The following is a 21,447-nucleotide window of genomic DNA, read 5'->3' as shown; positions in this document are numbered from 1 at the left end:
CCCCCTTTCCTCTTTCCTAGTGGTTATATAATTTTGGTTGATAGTTATTTATGAATAACTTATTATTAGAATTTATGAATAACCTGAGCTATCATACAGAAAACTCTTGGTCAAGAAGGGTCTCCCAGCTTGAGTCTATCTCTTCTTCACTGTCTTCAGTCTGGTGGAATTATTAGTAGCCCCAGGGACTGAATGGGGAAGAAAAGCACTTGGTATGTGTAGCCAAACCAGGAATCACTTCTTTCACCCTTCCAAGAATTAAATATTAAGAGGGTTCAGGAGTACCTGAAAGTGACAGAGATGAGGGCAAGGGGAGACCTGAAGTAGGAAGGATCTTTAGGAGGTAAGAGGGAGTGTCATGGGGAATCAAGACATGCAGATAGTGCCTAAAGATTTTAAAAAGCATGTCACCCTCCTCAATCTTGTGAGGTCCAGGGTACACGTGTTGTTATTCCTACTTTACAGATTAGGGAACTCAAGCCCACTGCCTAGCCCTTACCACTCTTCTGCTTTGATTCTAAGGTGGAAGGTAGGGTTTTAAAAAGAAGACCTTTTGTATTTTTACTATCTGAATTTTAACCACCCAGGAATGAATCATCCATTCATAACACTATTTTAATGGAATTAATTGTCCTCAGAATCAGTTTCACCTAAAGGGAAAGTCAGCCCAAGAAGAATGGGAAACTTTCAAGAATAAAGTTCTAAAGACACAAGGAAAAACTTTGATGAGGAAGAAAAAGGGGGCTGTGTGAAGAGACTGATGTTGATGGAGAGGAAATTCATCAATCTATATTTTTAAATAAAAATATACAAGTGGATGAATTCAAATCTAGTCTTAGACATATAACAGTTGTGTGATCTGGGGCAAGTCATTCCACATCTGTTTGTCTGTTTCCTCAACTATAAAATAGAGATAATAATAATAGTACCCACCTACTTCTCAGAATTAGATGTTAGGATCAAATAAGATGATATTTATAAAGAATTTGAAGGCACTATTTAAGTGCTGGCTTGATTAATTAAGTGATTAATGATGATGTTGGTGAAAGGATTACCCTTGGGTATTTGGGTCTTCTGGGGTCAAGGAGGGGTATGGAACTTGCTGATTTCACTGTACAATGGTGAGGATGAAACTCTTTCAATCCCTGTAGGAAAAGCATTGGCTTGGCTGATTGCCTGGAGTCTAATGAGGCATTAGGAAGGTCTTAGGGATCTTATGTTGGGGAACAAGCAAGCACCCAATGGTGGTATAAGCAGTTAGGGGGGAGGTCCTGCAATCTGCAGGTTCACATCCCCTGTTGTATTTTTTGTCGTGTCTGCCATGTTTCCCACTAGGATAAAAAGAATCCCCTTTTGCTTTATTTAGATCATCCTGCTGCTGCTGCTCAGGGAAGACTAGCATCTCTGGTGTGAGGACTTGCTGAGCCCTTTTCAGGGCAGCTTATCCTCCTTTGGTGCACACCTGCCACTCGGTTCTCAACAGTGACTCCAAGAAGCTGTAGCGTGCACAGCAGCCATACTCCAGTGTGATAAAGTAGGTGGAAGATAACCAATTGGTCTCAAATCCATCACTGAACTGGGGGGTATCTACCCAGGAATGTGAGGACGTTCCTACAGTGGAAAGGACAGAAGGAATACAGCTTGTTCCAGCAGCATGAAGGTAGCTGAAGAAGGCATTATGGAGAACTTAGACGTCAGAGATGCCAAGATCATCCTCTTCATCCTGAGCCGTCAGTTGTTCTGACTTGTCTTGCCTCTTGGCTTTAATGGCTCTTGAAGAGAATGAGGCTGATGACTGCACAACTCTGCCTCACTTAAATCCAATCCACGTGAGGTCACTTGGGCCTTGTTTAAGTATGAAGGATCACAACCAACAATATTAAATGACTTTCAGTAAAATAACAATTATAATTATTATTGGATTCTCTGATTCAAGTTTCTTTATTTTAATACAACTTCCAAACAGTCACCAAAGTGCACATCAGATCATGTCATCCCTCTACTCACTAAACTCCGGTGGCTCACTATTACCTCGAGGTAATACATTCCTTGCTTGGCATTCAAAGTTCTTCTTAACCTTCCCTTATTCCCCTTTACTCTCCACCAGACAAAGTAGCCATCTGTTTGACCTCACATGAGTGTAATAAGTATAACATGGCTTTGAACATGGCTTAGAAAAAGGAATTTATCAAGCAGCCACAGGTCTCATTGAAATAGTTGGATGCAACCCATGACTGGAATGTGGCTATGGATGGGTATAATTTATTCAAAATAAATAAGACCGATATGAATAAGTGGAGTGGGATGACAATTTACATCAAGAAGATATATTTGTTTAGGAAATTCAGCAACCAGAAGGAAAAAGCATGGTGGAAAGCATTTGGGCAAGGAAATAGAAAAGATATTATTAGAGTCTATGAAGGCCCCTCTAGGCAATGAGAAGAAATGAATGAAGAATTTTGGGAAAATATCACCAACTTGATACAGTCATGATATACAGACGTGGTGAGAGGCTTCAGTTATCTAAGCATCCACTTGAGCCTTCCTTCTGCCAGAAGCTGAGTAGCTTCATTTGCCTCAGTGGTCGAGTGGACCTTCAGAAGATAGAGGAATCAACGAGGGAGAGTTTTATTATGGACTCGATGCCTGCTAACAACAAAGAACCGGTCCCTGAGACGGAAATGCCAGAAACCCTGGGAGAAAGGACTGCTCTCTCTGAGAGTTGGAGATGAAAAGAAATCCAGGGAGAGACCAACCTACATCTGGAGAAAGCATATTCTAGTGAGTTCAGCGGAAAGATAAGTAGCATCTCATGGTCTTAATTCTATGGGGATTGTCTAAGGATGCTTGAGAATGAAAACCCAAAGACAGAAAGGGAAACAATGCCAGTGAGGAAGAAAAATGGGATAGGTTTGAAGAGACCGCCGTGGTTGCACAGGGAAGCTCAGAAGAAAATATAGAGAACAGGGAAATAAGGTCAGGTAACAGAGGATATAAAAGCCTGGCCCATTCTTATTAAAATCATGTCAGGAATGCTAAATTCCTGGCTAGGGAGGCTAAGGATGACAAAATGCAAACCAGAATGAAAAGCAAAGATCTTACTTTCATGATAAAACAATTAGATGGATTCAAAATTGTATGGCCGGACTTAAAGACCAGGCGTTATGTTTAATGTCAGTGTGGTGGGAGGTCTCTGTGGGGAATCCTCTGAGAATCGGTGCTTAGCCTTGGGTTACTTGTCAGTTTTTTGGATGAAGGTAGAGAGGGGACGCTTATTAATTGTGCAGAGGAAGCAAAATCGGGAGAGATAGCCCATAGGCTCCGTGACAGAGTCAGCATCTAAAAGGACCCCCAGACAGGCTAACGCACCTGGCCTGACATGACGAGGTGAAATTCAACAGGGAAAAATTTAAAGTCTTTCATGGAGAATAAAAAGTCAATATTACAAGTAAAAGAGGAGAGGAGTCTAATTAGACAGTAGCTGTTCCAAAAGAAGATCTGGGGGTGGGGTTAATTGTATTACAAGTTCAATATGTCATCCATGTGCTTTTGGGGTCAAAAAACCCTGACAATTTCATGAAGGGGAGCTGTACTTGCCCTCATCCAACCTGTTCTATGCCGAATTCCAGGATCCATAGTTTAAGGACCTTGACCAGCCTGAGGGTGTCTAGAGAAGAACAAGCAGAATGATGAAGGGTCATGAATCCAAGCCACGTGAAGATCAGTCGAAGTTGAAAGAACTCTGGATTTTTAATCTGAAAAAAGAAGACTCAAGGGAGACAAGGTAACTATCTTAAAGTCTCTGAAGAGGAAGCCATGTGGAGGAGGAATTAGACATCTTAGAAATAGGAGCAAAGAGTAGAATTGTGAAAAGCCAAATTTAGGTTGGATAGAAGGAAGAATTTCCTATGAATTAGAGCTATCCAAAAGGAGAGTGGGATACCTGGAGAGGTGGCAGGATCTTCCTCTTTAGAAGTCTTTATTTTTTTTAAAAACCTTACTTTTCATCTTAGAATCTGGATTGTGTATTGGTTCCAAGACAGAAGAACAATAAAGGATAGGCAATGGGTTTTAAGTGACTTGCTCAAGGTCACACAGCTAGGAAATGCCTGTGTCCAGATAGGAACCCAGGCTCTCTCATTTCTAAGTCTGTTTCTAAATTTATTAAGCCATCTAGCTATCATCTCCCAAGAGCTTTAAGAAAAGGCTGGTCCACTACATTTTTTTTACTTCCTTTCCTTTTATTTTAAATACCCTTACCTTCCATTTTAGAATAAAAAAAAATAAAAAGTAAATAAAAGTAAATAAAGAGTAGCCAATGGAGGTTAAGTGACCTGCCCAGGATCACACAGCTAGGAAGTGTCTGTGGCCACATTTGAACCCAAGACCTCCTGACTCTAAGCCTGGATCTCAATCCACTAAGCTGCCTACTTGCCCCATGGATCACCACTTTTCACATGCAACTATATAAAAGATGAAAAGAAAGTATTAGCAGAGAGAAAGCACTGGAATTAAAAGGGATTTGGAAAGGTTTCCTAGGAGGTAGGATTGTAACTAGAATTTAAAGGAAGTCAGAGAATCTAGGATCTAGGGGTTAGGAGAAAGTACATTCCAGGCATGAGGGACAGTTAAGACAAGCCAAGAATAGTCAGGCCTTGGCTTCCTGGAGTCAAGAGATGAAATGTCTTGTTCAAAGAACAAGGAGGCCAGGGTCTTTGGATCTGGAAGGTGATGGAGAAGATGTAGGAAGACTGGAAAGAGTGGAGTAGGAGATGCAGGGCTTTGAATGCCAAAAAAGGAAGGTGTTTTTGATTCTGGAGGTGATAGGGAACCACTTTTTATTGGAGTTGAATGATTAGGGGGGTGACATGGAGGACAATCACTTTGGTGGCTAAATGAAGAATGGACTGGAGTACGGAAAGCCTTCTGGCAGACAGAGCAACCAGTAGGTTATTAATAGATCAAGTTTGAGGTGACGAAGACTTGTAACAGAATGGTGGCAGTTCCAGAGGAGATAACAGGGATATTGCAAAGGTGAGAGCAATGGATCTTGGTGACTGATTGGATATGGAGGCTGAGAAATTTTTTATTTTAAAAAATATGGAACACGTCATGAATTTGTGTGTCATCCTTGCACCAGGGCCACGCTAATCTTCTCTGTTATTATTCCAATTTTAGTACATGTGCTGCTGAAGCAAGCACAAGGGTGAGAATCATTGAGAAAGGGTGAAAAAACAACTAATAATAATACAAGATTGTATTTGACTCATGTAGCAGAGAATATGCATATTGCAGAAATTCAGAGAAGGAGATATGAATTAGAGTTACAGTATTTGGGAGAGACTTCATGGAAGATGAAGACCTTGAGCTGGACCTTGAGATGCTTGTGAAGATATGCTTGACATGAACATCAAAAAACCCGGCATTATCTGGAAGGCACTTCTGGATGAAGGTGGAATGAACATAACATGAACACTGGATAAGACCTGTCAAAATTTCTATGACAAAATTCTCCATTATTTCACAATGCAGTCCCCACATTTGGACTCTAACATTACAGTACCACATGAGCTCTTTGAAGAAAGAGAGATGACATTAAGCAGGGATGGGAAAGGTAACTTTATTAGGACAAGAGAGGATTTTTATACAGGAGTTGGCACAATTCTAAAGGCATCGAGGGAGTAAATCTTGAACTCTCTGAAGTAGAAAAGATACCAAAAACTTGGGAGGGGAACTCCTGGATATATTCACTGAGGAAAAAATGACAGTCAAAAAAGTCAATAACTACAACCCCATAAGACTTTTTTATCTCTATAAAGATTTTATAAGAATTATCTACAGGACTATCAAAGCAACCTTTACAATGATATAAGAATAGGGAGAATTTTAAAACAATATTTAAATAATATCACATCTTTATAGTCTTATAATTTACAGTCATGAAAAGTTTATAGTACAGCAAATCTCACTGTTGACTATAAGAAAATATTTTTGATTTAGCACAGAAAAATTCTGCCATAAAGATTTTCCATGTAGGTGTTGAAAAGATACAATATTTTAAAATAATAATGAGATAAGGTCATTCAATGCCCTTCTGTCTGCACAGAATCCAAATCGAAGTGAGATTTCCTTTATAGTCACTTCAGTAAACGTTTATAATGTGTGGTTCGTGGCAGTATATAGATAGCTAGTTAGGTCCTTCAAATGCTTCTGTTTGTATATAACATCGTAATGATTCCACGAAACCCCAAAACACATAGAGCCTTCTAAATAAGATCATGATCATTCAAAAGAGACAAAAGACCAAATGCACGAAGCCTATCTTTATCCTGACTTTGACATTCAGACAACGAGCAACATTTATTTAGTATGTGCAGCGCTGGGTTTCGTCATGAGAATTCAAATACAAACAAAAATAAACACAGCTTCTGCCCTTTAGGAACTTAAATTTTAATGATAAAAGATGATCTTTAAAAAGAACCCAAAAGGGGCATTTGGGGTGTCCCCATGATGGCAAAGTCCAGAGACTTGCAAACACTAGAAGGAAGGCAATACAACAGGAGTGCCTTGGGCTTGTCCCCAAAATAGAGGTCCCCAGAAACAAATCACCAATGGAGGAAAGGGCCTTTCGTGGTAGAGGGCCCAAATGAAGAAGGTCCCGGGGAATGATCTTCAAAGTTCTTATAATCTCCAGGCAATCAACAGTCATCCTCAGAGGTGAAAACAAACCACTCGCCAGCCTCACCTTCACAGTTTTTGCAAAGCAATACAACTGGGAGCAGCTAAGGAGCTCAGTGGATAGACTGAGGCCTATAGCTGGGAGGTCCTGGGTTTAAAACTGGCCTCAGACATTTCCTAGCTGCGTGACCCTGGGCCAGTCACCCCATTGCCTTGTCCTTACCACTGTTCTGCCTTGGAACAATGTAGGGTATTGATTCTAAGATGGATGCTAAAGGTAAAAAAAAAGGCAAAAATCTCTACAGTAGAATAAAACTGGACTTCCTCGTCCTTGGTGTATCTAGACTATAACTACCATCACAGAATTTTAAAGGATAGTATTTTTAAATATTCTCCAAATTAAAAAAAAAACATAGTTGTTTGTGTTCAATGAAATGATCCAGAATTCTATCATCATACATTCTAAAAGCATTTTAAAAGATGTTTTTATTTCTCTGATGCTGGAGTCAGAGTGGTATGGAGAAAAATCTCTGGAATATTAGCTTTTTCACATGTAAATTGAAAGGATGGGATGATATGATCTCTGAGAAACCTCAAAATCCTTGAGATTGAGATACCATGCTTTTATACATATATATTTATGTAGATAGGTGGATGCTTTAAGCAGGTCTTTCTCAGCTCTTTATTCTAAGTCAAACAATTAAAAGATGAGTGGATGGATGGATGGATGGATGGATGGATGGACGGATAAAGGGATGAAGGAAAGAAAAAGCATTTAAGCACTTATCATGCACCAGATACTGTGCAATGTCATTCTAAATTTCATGGAAATTTGGGAGGGAATCATTACTAAGTAATTACCCCTGTCTACTCCCAACCTCTTAGCAAACCTTGGTCGCTTTAAAGGTTCCTCCTTACAGTTCTAAGTGGTGGAATTTAACCAAAACCAGATAACCAGCAGATTCTAATCCCAAGTCTAACAAGTCATTTTCACATCGACAAACCAGCTCATGTGCAACATCTCCCTCCTTGCCCACATCCTTCAGGCACACGGCATTCTTTGCCTGCTCTCATATCCGCCACACTTCGCCCACAGCTGCTGCCCTGAACTCTAATCTTTCTGCTTCTCTGACCCGTCCTGCGCATGACCCCAGATCCTAAGATGAGTTCTGAATCTAGCCTTTCCGCCTGCCATTCTTCCTGAGCCATGCAATCCGGCAAGTCTCCTCTTTTTGAACCTTTTGCCCGGCTTTGTTCAATTATGGTTCATTTGGGGTGGATAATGAGTTCACAAAATCAAAGATCTGGAGCTGGAAGGGAGAGCCGAGAATAGTGGCTAGCACACCCGCAGCAGCATCAGGGATAGGGTCTGGGCCTGAGACTTCATTGGTGCAAGGAACCACCAGGTCGACGGCAACTTGGTAAAATATCTTCGTAGAGGGTTTTGCTGAGAAGTTAAGTAATCAGCTTTCACAGGATCATATCAATCAGAATGTGTTAAGAGTATGACTTGCACACAAGTTTTTGTGGCACTAAGGACAATCTTCCATTCACCATAATAATAGGTATTTCATGTTTATTTTCTAATCTAATAGTTTCTTATTTTACAAATGCCCCCAAAATTATTGATTTACCCAAAGTCATGAGGTATAAGGTATCAAAGTCAGGTTTTGCATTCACATCTTCTAACTCTAAGCTCTCATATCTTGTAACTCTAAGTTCAATGCTCTTTCTTTCTTTTTTTTTCTTTTGAGGTAAACAAGGTTGTATGACTTGAGCAGGGTCACATGACTAGTAAGTGTCTGAAGCTGGATTTGAACTCATGAAGATGAGTCTCCCTGACTCCAAGTGCAGCGCTTTATCTGTTATGCTACCTAGCTGCCCCCAATGTTCTTTCAACATATCATTAAATATATTTCATCCTTCATTTCAGAGGTAGAGGGAGGTAGAAAGAATGGAATTCACTCTTGGAATGACTGCCTAGAATTAATGGTCAGGATCCCTTTTTAATGTACTCCAATTTTTACAAGTGATCAATGCTAGAGAAATCAACTCTCCATTGATTCTCAGGAAACTGTTAACCATTGAGGTTGACAACTGATTTCAGTCAATGCCTGGGTCTTCTCAATTATCATTGGACCTTCCTGCCTATCCACAACTTCCCTGAGAAACAAACAACTTGTCATCGTCATTGTGGATTCATTAATCTATTTATTGATCACTTACTGAATGCATTGCAAGGAATAAAAAAGATAGCAAGCCCCATTGCTCAACCAATAGGGGATGGCTTCTTTGTTGAAGCTATTGAAAATTTACAGAGAAACAAAACTTCACACTTAGTTTTCTTATCCTGAAAAAAATATGATGATAAAGTTTCTGCTTTCCAGTAACTAAAACTGGTGTGCACTATCCCATAAAGTTTAAAGGTAATATGTGCTCATTTGTAGAAACATTGCAAGTATCTTTCTTATTAATCCATAGGAATTTATTGTCTCAATAAGATTTTATAAATATTAAAAGGTGCCTCAGGCATGATTAAGCCTTAGGGGGGAAAATAAACCCTTCAATTACTATCTCAATCTAGTAATAATTAAAGTCTCTATAACAAAATAGGCTAGGAACCAATTTTAGCAATAATATATTTTTTGCTAGAGATGAGCAGCCTGTGAGTGTTATATCTCTAACCCCAGAATGCAGATACAAGAGGATGTGTGCTGCTGGGAAATTAGTAGATGCTTCCTGCATGGAAATCAATATAGGAAGAGGACTATAGGTAAGCCATATGTGGCATCCCTTGGTTACAAAATGCATTTAATTATTTAACAGATTTACAGCACTTGAAATGATTTAAGATGTCTGGGCTGAATTGGATTTGATACGCTTACTACTACGTAGGATGAAAAATTAAGTTCTATTACCCACGATCAAAAATTATCTCTGTGGTTCTGCCTATTGATTTACAACTCCATTGCTTGTACATATGATACACCATACGTAGGCAGCTCTGCATGGAGTTAGAAATACATCAGAATGTGCTTGGAAGTAAGAAGAAGAAGGGAAGGAAGAGAGCACTGTGTCGAGGATTCAAGCCCCCTGAAGAGACCCTCTTTCAAAAGAATAAAAGGGAAGAAGGTAGCCTGAGTGCAGAATGGTTCCCTGAACTCATGTAGAAATAAGAAGAAAACACAAGAGGAATGGTGAGAGAAGATGGCATCCATCTGAATTCATCAATGTCTCAATTTCCTTCTTCCAAATAACAAGGATGGATTTCAGCATTAGGAAGGCTGATCTAGAACTAATAGCAGAAACTAAAATATAATATCTCCCTATTCAGGGAGAATGACATTTGAAAGGGTTTATATTGGATGACACGTCTTCTGATTAAGATAAAGCATGCTTTAGGGTTCTTCTGGAGGCAAGGGATTTCTCTACTGTTGCAGTAAAGGGGGGGAGGGTGGGAAACAAAATCATACATCTAAATTTTATTCAATTGAGATTTTCTCAGTGGATGAAAGCTATATTAAAAGGGGCTGACAGCATATGGCTTTTCAGCCTCCCAGCATAATCTATAGGGGCACTTAACAAAATAGAAACACAAAATAATAGATAGACCATCCATCCTATCATTGGGGACACAAGCAAAGCAGTTGCCATCCCTTGTCTAATAATATATCATACTTCACTTCACCTCGGCACATAAATTGGGGCCTCTTAGGAATAGCCGAAAACTGAGTGAACGTTATGGGACTACTGAGTTTAAAGTTAATTAGAGGCCCGCCTTTAGCTTCAGATGACAGGGGAAACTCAGGATTCCAAAGGAAGTTTTACTTCCAGATTCATTCTTAAGTTTTCATGGTTGCACAACCATGAATCATAGGCAATTAGAGGTCCGATTTCTTTGTTCTAAAATGCTCAGTAAACTAAAAAAAAAAAAAAATTAGAGACCGTAAGTGTACAAAGTCTTAGAGTTTTACTTTAATAGATTCTATATTTAATTTTTAGTTTAATTTAGTTAATTTTTAGTTTAATTTAGTTAAAATTTAGTTAATTTAATTTAATAGATTACTTTAATAGATTAATAGATAGGGGTTTAGAGTTGCTAAGACTTTTGATACACCCTGTACAACCAACAGTCACAACCTTTAGCTTCATGACCTTATGCCGATCCCCTAACTTTTTGGAGCACCTGCCTCTCCAGTTGGGTCTCTGGGGTGGGCCAGAAAGTCCAAACCTCCTTTTTATACTGGGATCAAGAGAAGTAAGAGGTCTTAACTGAGGGTCACACAAGTGGTAAATAGTGGAACTGGGATTTGAACTCAGGACTTCTGAATCCAATTCTAGTATTCTTCCCACTGCCCAGGGCTTTCCATTATGCCTGGAATGGTCTCCCTCCTCATCTCTGCCTCTCAGAGTTCCTTGCTTCCATCAAGGTTCAGCTCAAGCCTCACTTCCTTCAAGAAATCTTTCCAATTCTCCCAGTAGTTAATGCCCCTGACTCCAAATCACTTTATTTTCACATCTATCCTTTATTTACTTATCTGTCCATGCATTGTGTCCCTCATTAGAATGTTAGCTCTCTCAGGGAAAGGACTGTCTCTCTTTTGTATTTACATCCCCCGTGCCTGCCACATGAAAAATAACTGTGAATTGACTGGTAGTTATAGCTATCTTGGAATGGATTTCACCCTCAAGGCAAAGACCATGGCAGATCTTTTCCCTCAGCTTGCCCCTTAATAAGTTTGGATGGTGACATAGGTTCTTTGCCAGACACTATCAAAATCCTATGTATAGGGCTTCATCCTGGCATGGGGACAACCCTAGGCTTCCAAGGGTTATGCCAAAATAGCACAGCTCTGGCAAGTCCTACAAAGTTGGAAAGGCTTCAATAGGCTCAATAAGTGACTGTGACTGCCATTTAAGAGCCTGCCTAGCTAAGTCAGGGCAAGTCCAATAACAGCTCTGATGCAAGGTGATAGAATTTTTAGTTATTTGAAAAATACTGGGAGGGCTTTTGAGTTGTACCAGTGTAGGGAGCACTCTAAACGCCTGATAAAAACATGGATCATTCTAAATTAAAACTTCACTGCTAATTTATTTATCTTATTAATCCCTTGGCTCCAGACTAACTTTGGTTAATGACATGGAGCAAGAAAGGACTCCATTCTATGTTGTTTCATGCACAACAAAAATGAATTGTTATGGTGTTGTAAGTGGGTGATATAACCTCAGTAGAAGTGTCTTCTTTTGGCATTTTATCACAAGAAAATAGATTCGAGGAAAGAAACTCAGCAGGATGAGCTAACTACTAGATGAAAAAGAGCTCACAAGTCTCCTATAACACTAATCAGTCCTGTAAAATAGCTATGGAAGACTTTCAGCAGTCATTTTGATTCTCATGCCTTCCCTCTGTTGGTTACTTCCCATTTATATATTATTATATATATTTTTAAAGACATTAAGTTTAATTAATTAAGAATATTTTTCGATGGCTACATGATTCATGTTCTTTCCCTCCCTCCCCCCAACCCCCTCCCATAGCCAATGAGCAATTCCACTGGGTTTTACATGTGTCATTGATCAAGACCTATTCCATATTATTGATGTTTGCACCATTTATAGTCTACATTTCCAGTCATATCCCCATTGACCCATGTGATCAAGCCGTTGTTTGTCTTCTGTGTTTCTACTCCCACAGTTCTTCCTCTGGATGTCATCCTGCCCATATCTTGCAAGTATATAGTCATTTCTTGTTTTCTCCCCATTAGACAGTAAGGTTCTCGAGGACAATGACTGTCTCTTACCTTTGTTTGTATCTCTAGTACGTAGCACAAGGCTTAGAACAAAGCACGTGCTTAATACATAAGTTGACTGGCATCTGAAGACAGAGAGATGATTTCTTTGGACTTGGAGGTGGATATAGATGAGGAAGCAGTTGGGGGATTCAGTAGCAATCTTGGGAGAGAGCCAGGCCTAGACACCTGGCCATTGCTGGAGCGTATCTGTCAGATGGAATCCCAGCCCACAGAGGCAGTGCAAAAGATGGGGCTGGTCCTGCTCCTCCCGCACAGGAGGCTTTTATATGCCTCCATCCTTCTCCAAGACTGACAAACACGACTTGTGCATTTCTTATTGCATGATACTTTTACAGAGCCATGGTTTCTTTCTTTTCAATAAACCTTCCTTTGATTATTTTGCATTCATTGTATTTAAAAGTAAGGGGTATTGGTGTCAGCTTTAAGAACTGTCCAACAGAGAAATATTTTCCAAGTAGGGCTTAACATAACAGAATTTTGATAGTCTATCAGCCAGTTGAGCCCCTGCTATTTGTGGTATAAGAATTCTATGTAAAATATTACCAAGACCTCATATCTTTCATGCCATGGGATTGATGACTGAATTCCTGAGACACAGAAAATTCTTTTTATTCTCTTCATGTTTTGAGTGTCAGTAGGTGTATGTGAATTCAGTTTATCCAATGGAGAAGGTGAGCCCAGAGCAGTCTGATCAGGTTCAATTCCCCTCTTTAATCAGGTTAATGAGGTTAAAGAAGGAGAACTCTGCTGTGCCCTCAAGATGCCTCTTTGATGAAGCATGAACTCTCTTCCCTCCTGGGTCCTCACTGGTCCAGGGACATCAGTTCAGACTGCGTGATTGACTGATTCATGGCCCACTTTTACCCCTTGGACTCAGTCTTAAAAAGAAACATAAGGGAAGAGATGGCTGTGGATAACTGGGCTCAGGACCCTGAGAGGGATCTGTCCAGGGAAGCCATGGCCCCAGGAGGCACTGTTCAGGAGCTTCTCTCTTCTCCCAAAGGCCCTGCCTTGGGCTTCTGCTCTTGCTCTGCGGCTGCTTTTCTCTTGGGGCCATGTGGTTCCCTGGAGAAGTACAGGCTTCCCTTCCAAAGAACCGAATCTGTGAGTCGTGATTTTGCTGTACGAGTCTCTCAGCTGGCATTTCCACATCTCTCCTTTTTAAAGGCAAATCCAAGGTGATCTAGTCCAAAGAGGTACACGTAGGCTTTGTTACATTTACTTTGACCCTGAGACTAGAAACACCGAGTAATGCCCATGGCCAGCTAGTACTGAGATATCACCTAGTTAAGATGAACAGTAAAGCCACCGACTGTAAGGTTGGTCTTTGCCACAGAATGAATGACTAAAAAAAACCATTTATTGAGTACTTACCACATGCGAGGCACTGCACTAAATAAACTGGCTGTTGTTGAGTCATTTCAAGCCTGCCCAACCCTTTGTGACCTCATTTGTGATTTTCTTGGCAGAGAATGTTATGTGGTTTGCCTTTTCCTTCTTCAGCTAAAGTGGAAAAAAACGGAGGCAAACAGGATAAAAAGACTTTTCCAGGGTCCTACTGATAATAACTGTTTGAGACCAGATTTGAACTCAGGGAGATGAGTCTTCCTGACTCCAGGCTGGGCATTCTATCCATGAAACCCCTTAGCTGCCCTAAGGAAGGCAAACAAATAGACTATGCCCTCAAGAAGCTTACATTCTAGTGGGGAAGTTATATACAGAAGGGCAGATGGAAGGAAGGCATTGAGAAATATGTGAGTTGTGGCATCATTTCCAGAAAAATAAGGAGAAGGCTTTCCTCAGATCATTGTTATTATTAGTGTCCTGTGGCGAAGTCTGACGTGTCATGGAAGAGAGATGAGGAGGATGGCTAGAGGAGAGCCAGAATGGGTTGGAAAGATATAGTGAAATAATTTTATTTATTCTTCAAGGAATTTAAATTTAGTAATGCTGTTCTGTTCATGCCATCTCCAATAGAAACATAACTATCCAGTATTTTCAAAAGGCAATGGAACCTCTAGTAAGGCTATTGTAATGACTCATGACATGGATGTGGATTTGTATTCTTGAAGGCAATGCCGGCAGAAATGCAAGCGCCATAGGGATGACAAAAAGTTTTAAGTAACTGTCCATTTTTTTTCTCTATTCAAGCCTCTCATTGAGCTCCCATCCTCACCTAACCTCATACTTTAGTGAGAAAATTTCTCCCTTCCTCGTCTCATGATAGTGCAATATTACCTTCCCCTATTTCCTCCTCTGATGAAGAGACAGCCCTTCTCCTCGCCCAGGTCCAATTCTCTACCTGTGCCTTTGATCCAGTTCCCTCCCATCATCTTCATTAGAGTGCTCCCCCATTATCCCCATCCTCGACTTCTTCATATTTACTTTTCCCTGTGGTCCCCAGATATGCTATCATTGCTTCCATTCTTTTTTATTATCATGCAAAACACAATTCCATATTGGTCACTGTGGTAAGAGCACACTCATACATCACCGAAACCCCCCAATAAACCCATAAATACACTGATATGAAAGATAGTTCCAACAGTTCTTTCTCTGGAGGTAGATAGCATTCCTTGTCATTTTTCAGAATTGTCCCAAATCCTTGCATTGCTGAGAGTGCATTGCTTCCATTCTTTTTTTAAGTGCTGAGTAAAGCCTGTAATCCCTACTAACTATTGTTACATCTCCTTTTTTCTTTAGCTAAACTCCTTGAAATTCCTAATATTCAGTGCCTCTACTTTCTGTTAGTCACTTAGCCCTTTGCAGTCTGGCCTCCAACCTCATCACTCAACCGAAGCTCCCTCCTCCAAAGTTACCACAGATCTCTTAAAAGAACAAATCTAAAGGTCCTTTTTTAATCCATTTCCTTCTGAAGTTATCTGTAGCATTTGACACTTTTGATCACCCTCTATTCCTGGGTACTTTTTTCTGAATTTTCCTGACACGTTCCCCTCATCATTCTTCTCGTACCACTCCTTTTTCGATTCCTGGATGGTCTGTCCTGACACCCCTATAAAGGTAGGTGTCTCCCAAGACTCTCTCATGGACTCTTCTCTACACTCTCTCACTTTTTAGATATAGTTATACTGATTTTCCCAGTCTCAGTCTTTCCTGAGCTTCAGTCTCACATTAGCAAGCTAGATCAATTACCAAGTTAGACATTTACAACTAGATGTCCAAAAGGAGCCTCAAACTCAACGTATCCAAAATAAAGTTCATTATCTTGACTTCACTCCCCTCTTTCAATCATCCCTATTATTACTGTGGATGATACTATCCTCCAAACCTAAGTTGACAAAGTTGCCGTCCCCCTTAACTAACTCTTCATATCTAACCAGTTTGTCAAATCTTATCTTTTCTCCTGATATCTCCAAAAATTAAATTTATGTCCCTTTTTTTCCACTCACAGGCCACCAGACTAGTTCAGAATTTCATCACCTGTCACCTGGATTACCAACATAGCTTTCCAATTGGTTTCCCAGCCTCAGATCTCTTTCTCACTGTAATAATCCTCTCACAGTCACCAAAGTGATTTTTCTAAATGCCAGATCCAACTCATATATCATTCCTTATCCCCCTTAACACACACACACATACACACACACACACACACACACACACACACACACACCTTCTCTATTATCTAGAGATAAATGCCTCACAATTATCTCCAGGATCAGATATAATGCTCCTTTGCTTGATATTTAATCTTTTTCATAGGCATGTACCCATCCTATTTCTCTAGTTGGTTTTCTAAAAATATGTTTTTATTAGTATTTTTAAATCAGCGTAGTATTCCATCTCAGATGGTAAATAATATCTTTTGGAGAGGAAAAAAGAGAAAAAAAGTTAGCACTATGGATCAATTGATGAAAAAAGTCTAAAAAAAAAATGTTCAATCTGTAATACTTGTGAACCTCCCACTTCAATGAAGGGGTATAATGGAGGAGCCTTCTCACATCTTTTCATTTGAGTCCCATTTCATCTTTATTATTTTGTTATATTTACTTTGGATTTTTTGAATTTTTTTGCATTTATAATTGTAGTTACTATATATATATATATATATATATTCTTTTCTTGGTTCTGCTTACTTTGCTCTGTATCAATTCATATAGTTCTTTCCATGCTTTTCTGTATTCATCACACACATAATAATATTCCTCAAACATAATAATATTCCATTACATTCAGGCACCACAATTTGTTTAGCCATTCCCCAATTGATAGATATCAACTTTATTTCTAATTCTTAACTATCACAAAAAGCACTGATATAAATATTTTGGAATATATGGGAATGCTTTTCTTATAAGTGGCTTCCTTGCAGTATAAGCTCACTAATGGAAGTCTTTGATTCAAAGGGTATATATACTTTAGTTGCTTTATTTGCATAATTCAAAATTACTTTCCCAACCATTTTACAGCTCCACCAACAATGCATTAATGTGTCTACCTTTCTATTACTTTTCCAACACTAACCATTGTCATTTTTATCATTTTTTGCCAATTTACAGCATATAAGGCAAAAACCAAACTGTTTTTTTAAAATATTTCATTTATTGTTAGTAATTTGGAACATTTTATCATATTGCTGTACATATTTTGAATTTCTTCTTTTAAGTGCTGGTTTGTTCATATTCTTTGAGCATTTATCTATTTGGAAATGGCCATTATTCATATGTGCATATGTCCATATGGGCATGTATGCGTCAAATATATTAATTAATTATTTATATATTTTGGACACCAAACTCTCATCACAGAAATTTAATGTACATAGAAATTTGAAATAAAAAGAATTTTTTCCTAGTAGACCACTTCTCTTCTTAGATGCATTAATGTTGTCTGTGTAGAAACTTTTCAGTTTTAAGTTTCCTCTTCTGACACAATATTTTGCTCCTTTGCTTTCCCTGCTTGAATCTTTATTTTTTCAGACAGCTCTGTTCCCATCAGCTTTCTTCCCCTCACCCATAATCAGTTCTTCTCATTTGATATTCCCTTATATTATCCTCTCCTTCAGCTAGTCCTATTCTTTAATTTTTAAGTTTCATTTTTGTGCCCCTTTCCAAAGATGATTTCTCATTCTCTTCATTATCCATTGTTTTTTATGTTGATTCTGAAACTCATTCTCTGAGTCATGGTTCCTCCTTTCCTGTATTCTTCCTGAAAACAAAGCTTCCATGATATCCATTCCAGGCTCTAACTTCACAGACAAGCTTTTCTTCATTTTTTAAGCCCTTGCCTCCTGTCTTAGAATCTCTATAAGTGCGGTTTCCAAGGTGGCGAGGGCTCTGCAATTTGGGTTAAATGACTTGCCCATAGTCACAAAGCTAGGAAGTGTCTGAAGTCAGATTTGATCCAGACCTGGCTCTCTATTATTCACTGAGCCACCTGGCTGCCTCTCTTCATTTTGAATATTTTGTTTGTCCTTACAATCATACATGCTGCCTCCTCTAGAATGGAAGTTCTATGAGATAATTTTTACCTTATGTATCTTCAATAGCTTAGTATATTACCTGGCATAGGATAGGCACTTAATAAATGTATGGGTTGGGTGACACCAGCCTCCTAAGGCAGTATATAGAAGTTTATCATCCAGGTCTAGAGTCAGGAGGTTGTGGGTTCAAATCTCATCTCAGGCACTGCCCAACTGCATGATGCTGGACAAGTCATTTAACCCTAGTTTCCTAGCCCTTACCACTTGTCTGCCTTGGAAACCAATACTTAGGTTGATTCTAAGACAGAAGATAAGATTTTTTTTTAAGTTTATTGTCTAAAGGCTGGTTATTAGAAGAATTTGTTAGGTCCCAATAATTCATGAAGCTGCTTAAGAAGGTAGGAAGAGAGCAGACTGGGGTGCCCATGAGCAGAAAGAGAATTTCCACAAATGAAATGGAAATTGTGGTTCTTTTGAAATCTCAAAATACAAGACAGATGGAAAAACTGAAACATTAAACCACAGACGCTAGAGAATTTCCCGAGCACATTTCTCTCTCCAAACAGAGCTACTGCCTCTTTCCTCCTAGTAGTTGTTGTTCAGTCACTTCAATCGTCTTGGCTCTTTGTGCATCAGTGAAGAGGGAACCACAAATCTGACTGGACTCCAACCCGCTAGCTAGTCTTAAGAGGAGGTCAATTGATTATACACACTGGATATCTGGCTAAGGAAGAGGCAGTGTAGTCTCTGACTCCAGTCCTGGCTAATGGTGCACTGATGATGGGGAATTCATTTTCTGTCCCTTGTCTTTATCCTTCCTGTTATAAAATGGATGGGGTGGGGAAGGCTCTGAAGGAATAAGCCTGATCTATTCCACCCAGTTATTTATAAGAATAAAAGTTCAATTGCTGTGATAATGAATAAAACATTTGATTTGAACACAGACATGGTACTGGGGCTGATCTCTGGCTTTTTGTGCAAAGATGGAGATAGAGCCAGCTTGCATTGTTCTCTCCTTAATAAGTAAGATCCCATCTTTTTTTTTTTTGATAGACTATTTAATGCTTCACTAAGCTATAGCCAGAAGACACCATTTGTCTGTCTGGTGCAATCCCCATCCCTCGCCCTCAAACCTTCATCCTAGACAAGGCTTACCCAGGATACAACCATCTTATGTACCAGGCACTATCCTTCAAAAGTCACCGTATAATTTAGTTATCTGCATTACTTTCATTTCTGGCCCAAACAAAAAAATATCCATATAAGTCCATTTTATTTTTGTTTAAACAACAAATACAAGGAAAGGCTATGGTAGACTTAATTGAAAAATATTTTAAAATGGAAATATCACCCTGCAGACTTCTGCGTAGGGGTGTTTGCCTCTTAGAAATAGCATGTTTCTTAGGGTTGCCATAGTGATCCCCATCCCCTTTAAATTCCAATAGTAAAATGAATACTAGTATTTCATTCCACAAATCACAGGATTGGAAAAATGGTGCCAAAAGGGTGGAAATACAGGTTTCTTGCAGCACAAAACTAATGATACATGACCCTGAAAGGCACACACTTTCTCTGCTGAATCTTAATGTGGTCCAGGATGAATAAAACAGAGTGCCAAAGAGAAGTTACCACCTTGGCAACTCCAGGATTTATTAGGAATTATGGTCATAAATATTTATAAGGCAGTAGAAATGTTCATGGTGCCAATCAGTCTATAAAATTGTGTTTGACATAACAATTCCAGACCAAATAGTCAGTCCTGGTCTAAATAGAAGATCTAAAAAATTAGAAGTAGATTTCTATTAATTGGTGGATTATTTGAAGAAACTGTGATGTACTTATCTTCCTGAGTTGTTGTGAGGAACAAGTGAAATAATGTATGTAAAGGGCTTTGCAAACTATCAAGTGCTATATAAATACCACGTTATTATATGCCCATAAGAGAATATCATTATAACCTATTTCATATGAAAAATTCAGAGAAATTTGGAAAGATATACACATATATATATATATACATACATATATATATATACATACATAAACTGCAACAGAGCAGATTAAAAAAAAACTTAGAGAACCACATACATAATAACAACAATAATGTGACAATATACCACTAGGACAAAGTTAAATGCCATATAATTCTAAACTCCAGTTTTATCCCTAGAGAACAGAGGAAGAAATGCATCTCCCATCTTTTGGCAGAGAGGTCCTTCATATTCTTTCAGATAGAATCATCAGTAGTAAAGCTTAAAAAAATTCTAGTTTTGGGGCTGAGGTATAGATTTAAAATTTTATTTCAGGTTTAAATGCCATAGCGCCCAGAGCATTAGGCCTACAGATGGGGAGACCTAAATTCACATCCAGCTTCAGACACTTACTAGCTGTGTCCTAGACAAGTCACTGGCAAGGATGTTTCAGCTTTGATTTCTTCATCTGTAAAATGGGGATAATAATAATATCTATAAGGGTTGTTGTGAAGGTAAAATAAGACTATTTATAAAGTACTTTATAAACCTTAAAGTATAATACTAATGTTAGTTATTATTATTGTTATTCATCTAATTGGATAATTCAATATTATTTTGATAAATGCAAGGTTAAAGGCAGAGTTTAGAAATCAATAGCTCACCTCTTTTTTATTTTTCCTTATTAGTTAGCATCTGGATTAATTTAGTTGACAAGCTTTCACTTTTACATTGGAGTTAAGGACAAGAGTCTGTTAGAAAATCAGACACTATGGCTTAAACAAAAGAAGCCTCCAAGAGTTCCACCATGAAAAATAGTTGTTAAGGTTAATTTGTGTAATGAAAGCTAATGTGATCCAGTGCAGTAGGAGGAATGGGCAATCCAGAGATTTAGTTTAACTGGGCTCTTTCATTGACTTTCTCTGTGATATATTACTAACAAATGCTTCAAATTTCAACAGCTATAAAAATGGGAATAACTATCATAACCTCTTGTGTACTTCCAGGCATAGAATTTATAGACAGATAGATGGATCAATGGATCAGTGGATGGATAGATGGATAGAAGGATAGACAGATGGATCAGTGGTGTGAAACAGAGAGAGAGAGACAGAGAGAGAGAGAGAGACAGAGAGAGACAGAGACAGAGAGAGAGAGAGAGAGAGAGAGAGAGAGAGAGAGAGAGAGAGAGAGGGAGGGAGAGAGGGAGAGAGGGGGAGAGGGAGGAAGAGACAGAAAAAAGAGAGAGAAAAGGAGGAAGGGAGGGGCAGGAAGAGAGAGAGGGGAGGGAGAGGGGGAGATGAAGAAAGATATATATATATATATATATATACATACATATTTATATCTATATCTATAATAGGTGCCTGATGCACCATCCCTATATATGTCAATAACTTCTAGACCTTCTCTTCCTTTTTAAAGCACATGTGATTTTATTTTGTTCCTTCCCTTTTATTGGAGGCATCTCGTCTTCCCCACTTTTCAGATGGGAGAGTAGAGGCAGAAATTAGGATCAGATCTAGTTCATATTTAGGTTTGT

At 38.9% G+C, this 21,447-nt stretch overlaps 1 protein-coding gene and 1 non-coding gene across 3 annotated transcripts in view; both read right to left on the bottom strand.

Moving 5' to 3' along the window:
- Positions 1-21,447, bottom strand: part of MTUS2 (microtubule associated scaffold protein 2) — a 726,305-nt gene that overhangs the window by 363,111 nt on the left and 341,747 nt on the right. The window lies entirely within an intron of this gene.
- On the bottom strand, positions 5,095-5,202 carry LOC130454100 (U6 spliceosomal RNA). The gene has a single exon (XR_008911784.1). It is a non-coding gene; the product is annotated as a U6 spliceosomal RNA (small nuclear RNA).

The sequence above is a fragment of the Monodelphis domestica genome, chromosome 4 (assembly GCF_027887165.1).
Source record: "Monodelphis domestica isolate mMonDom1 chromosome 4, mMonDom1.pri, whole genome shotgun sequence".
Taxonomy (NCBI): domain Eukaryota; kingdom Metazoa; phylum Chordata; class Mammalia; order Didelphimorphia; family Didelphidae; genus Monodelphis; species Monodelphis domestica.
The sequence above is the reverse complement of the archived record's forward strand: the minus strand, read 5'-3'. Positions and strand labels throughout refer to the sequence as shown.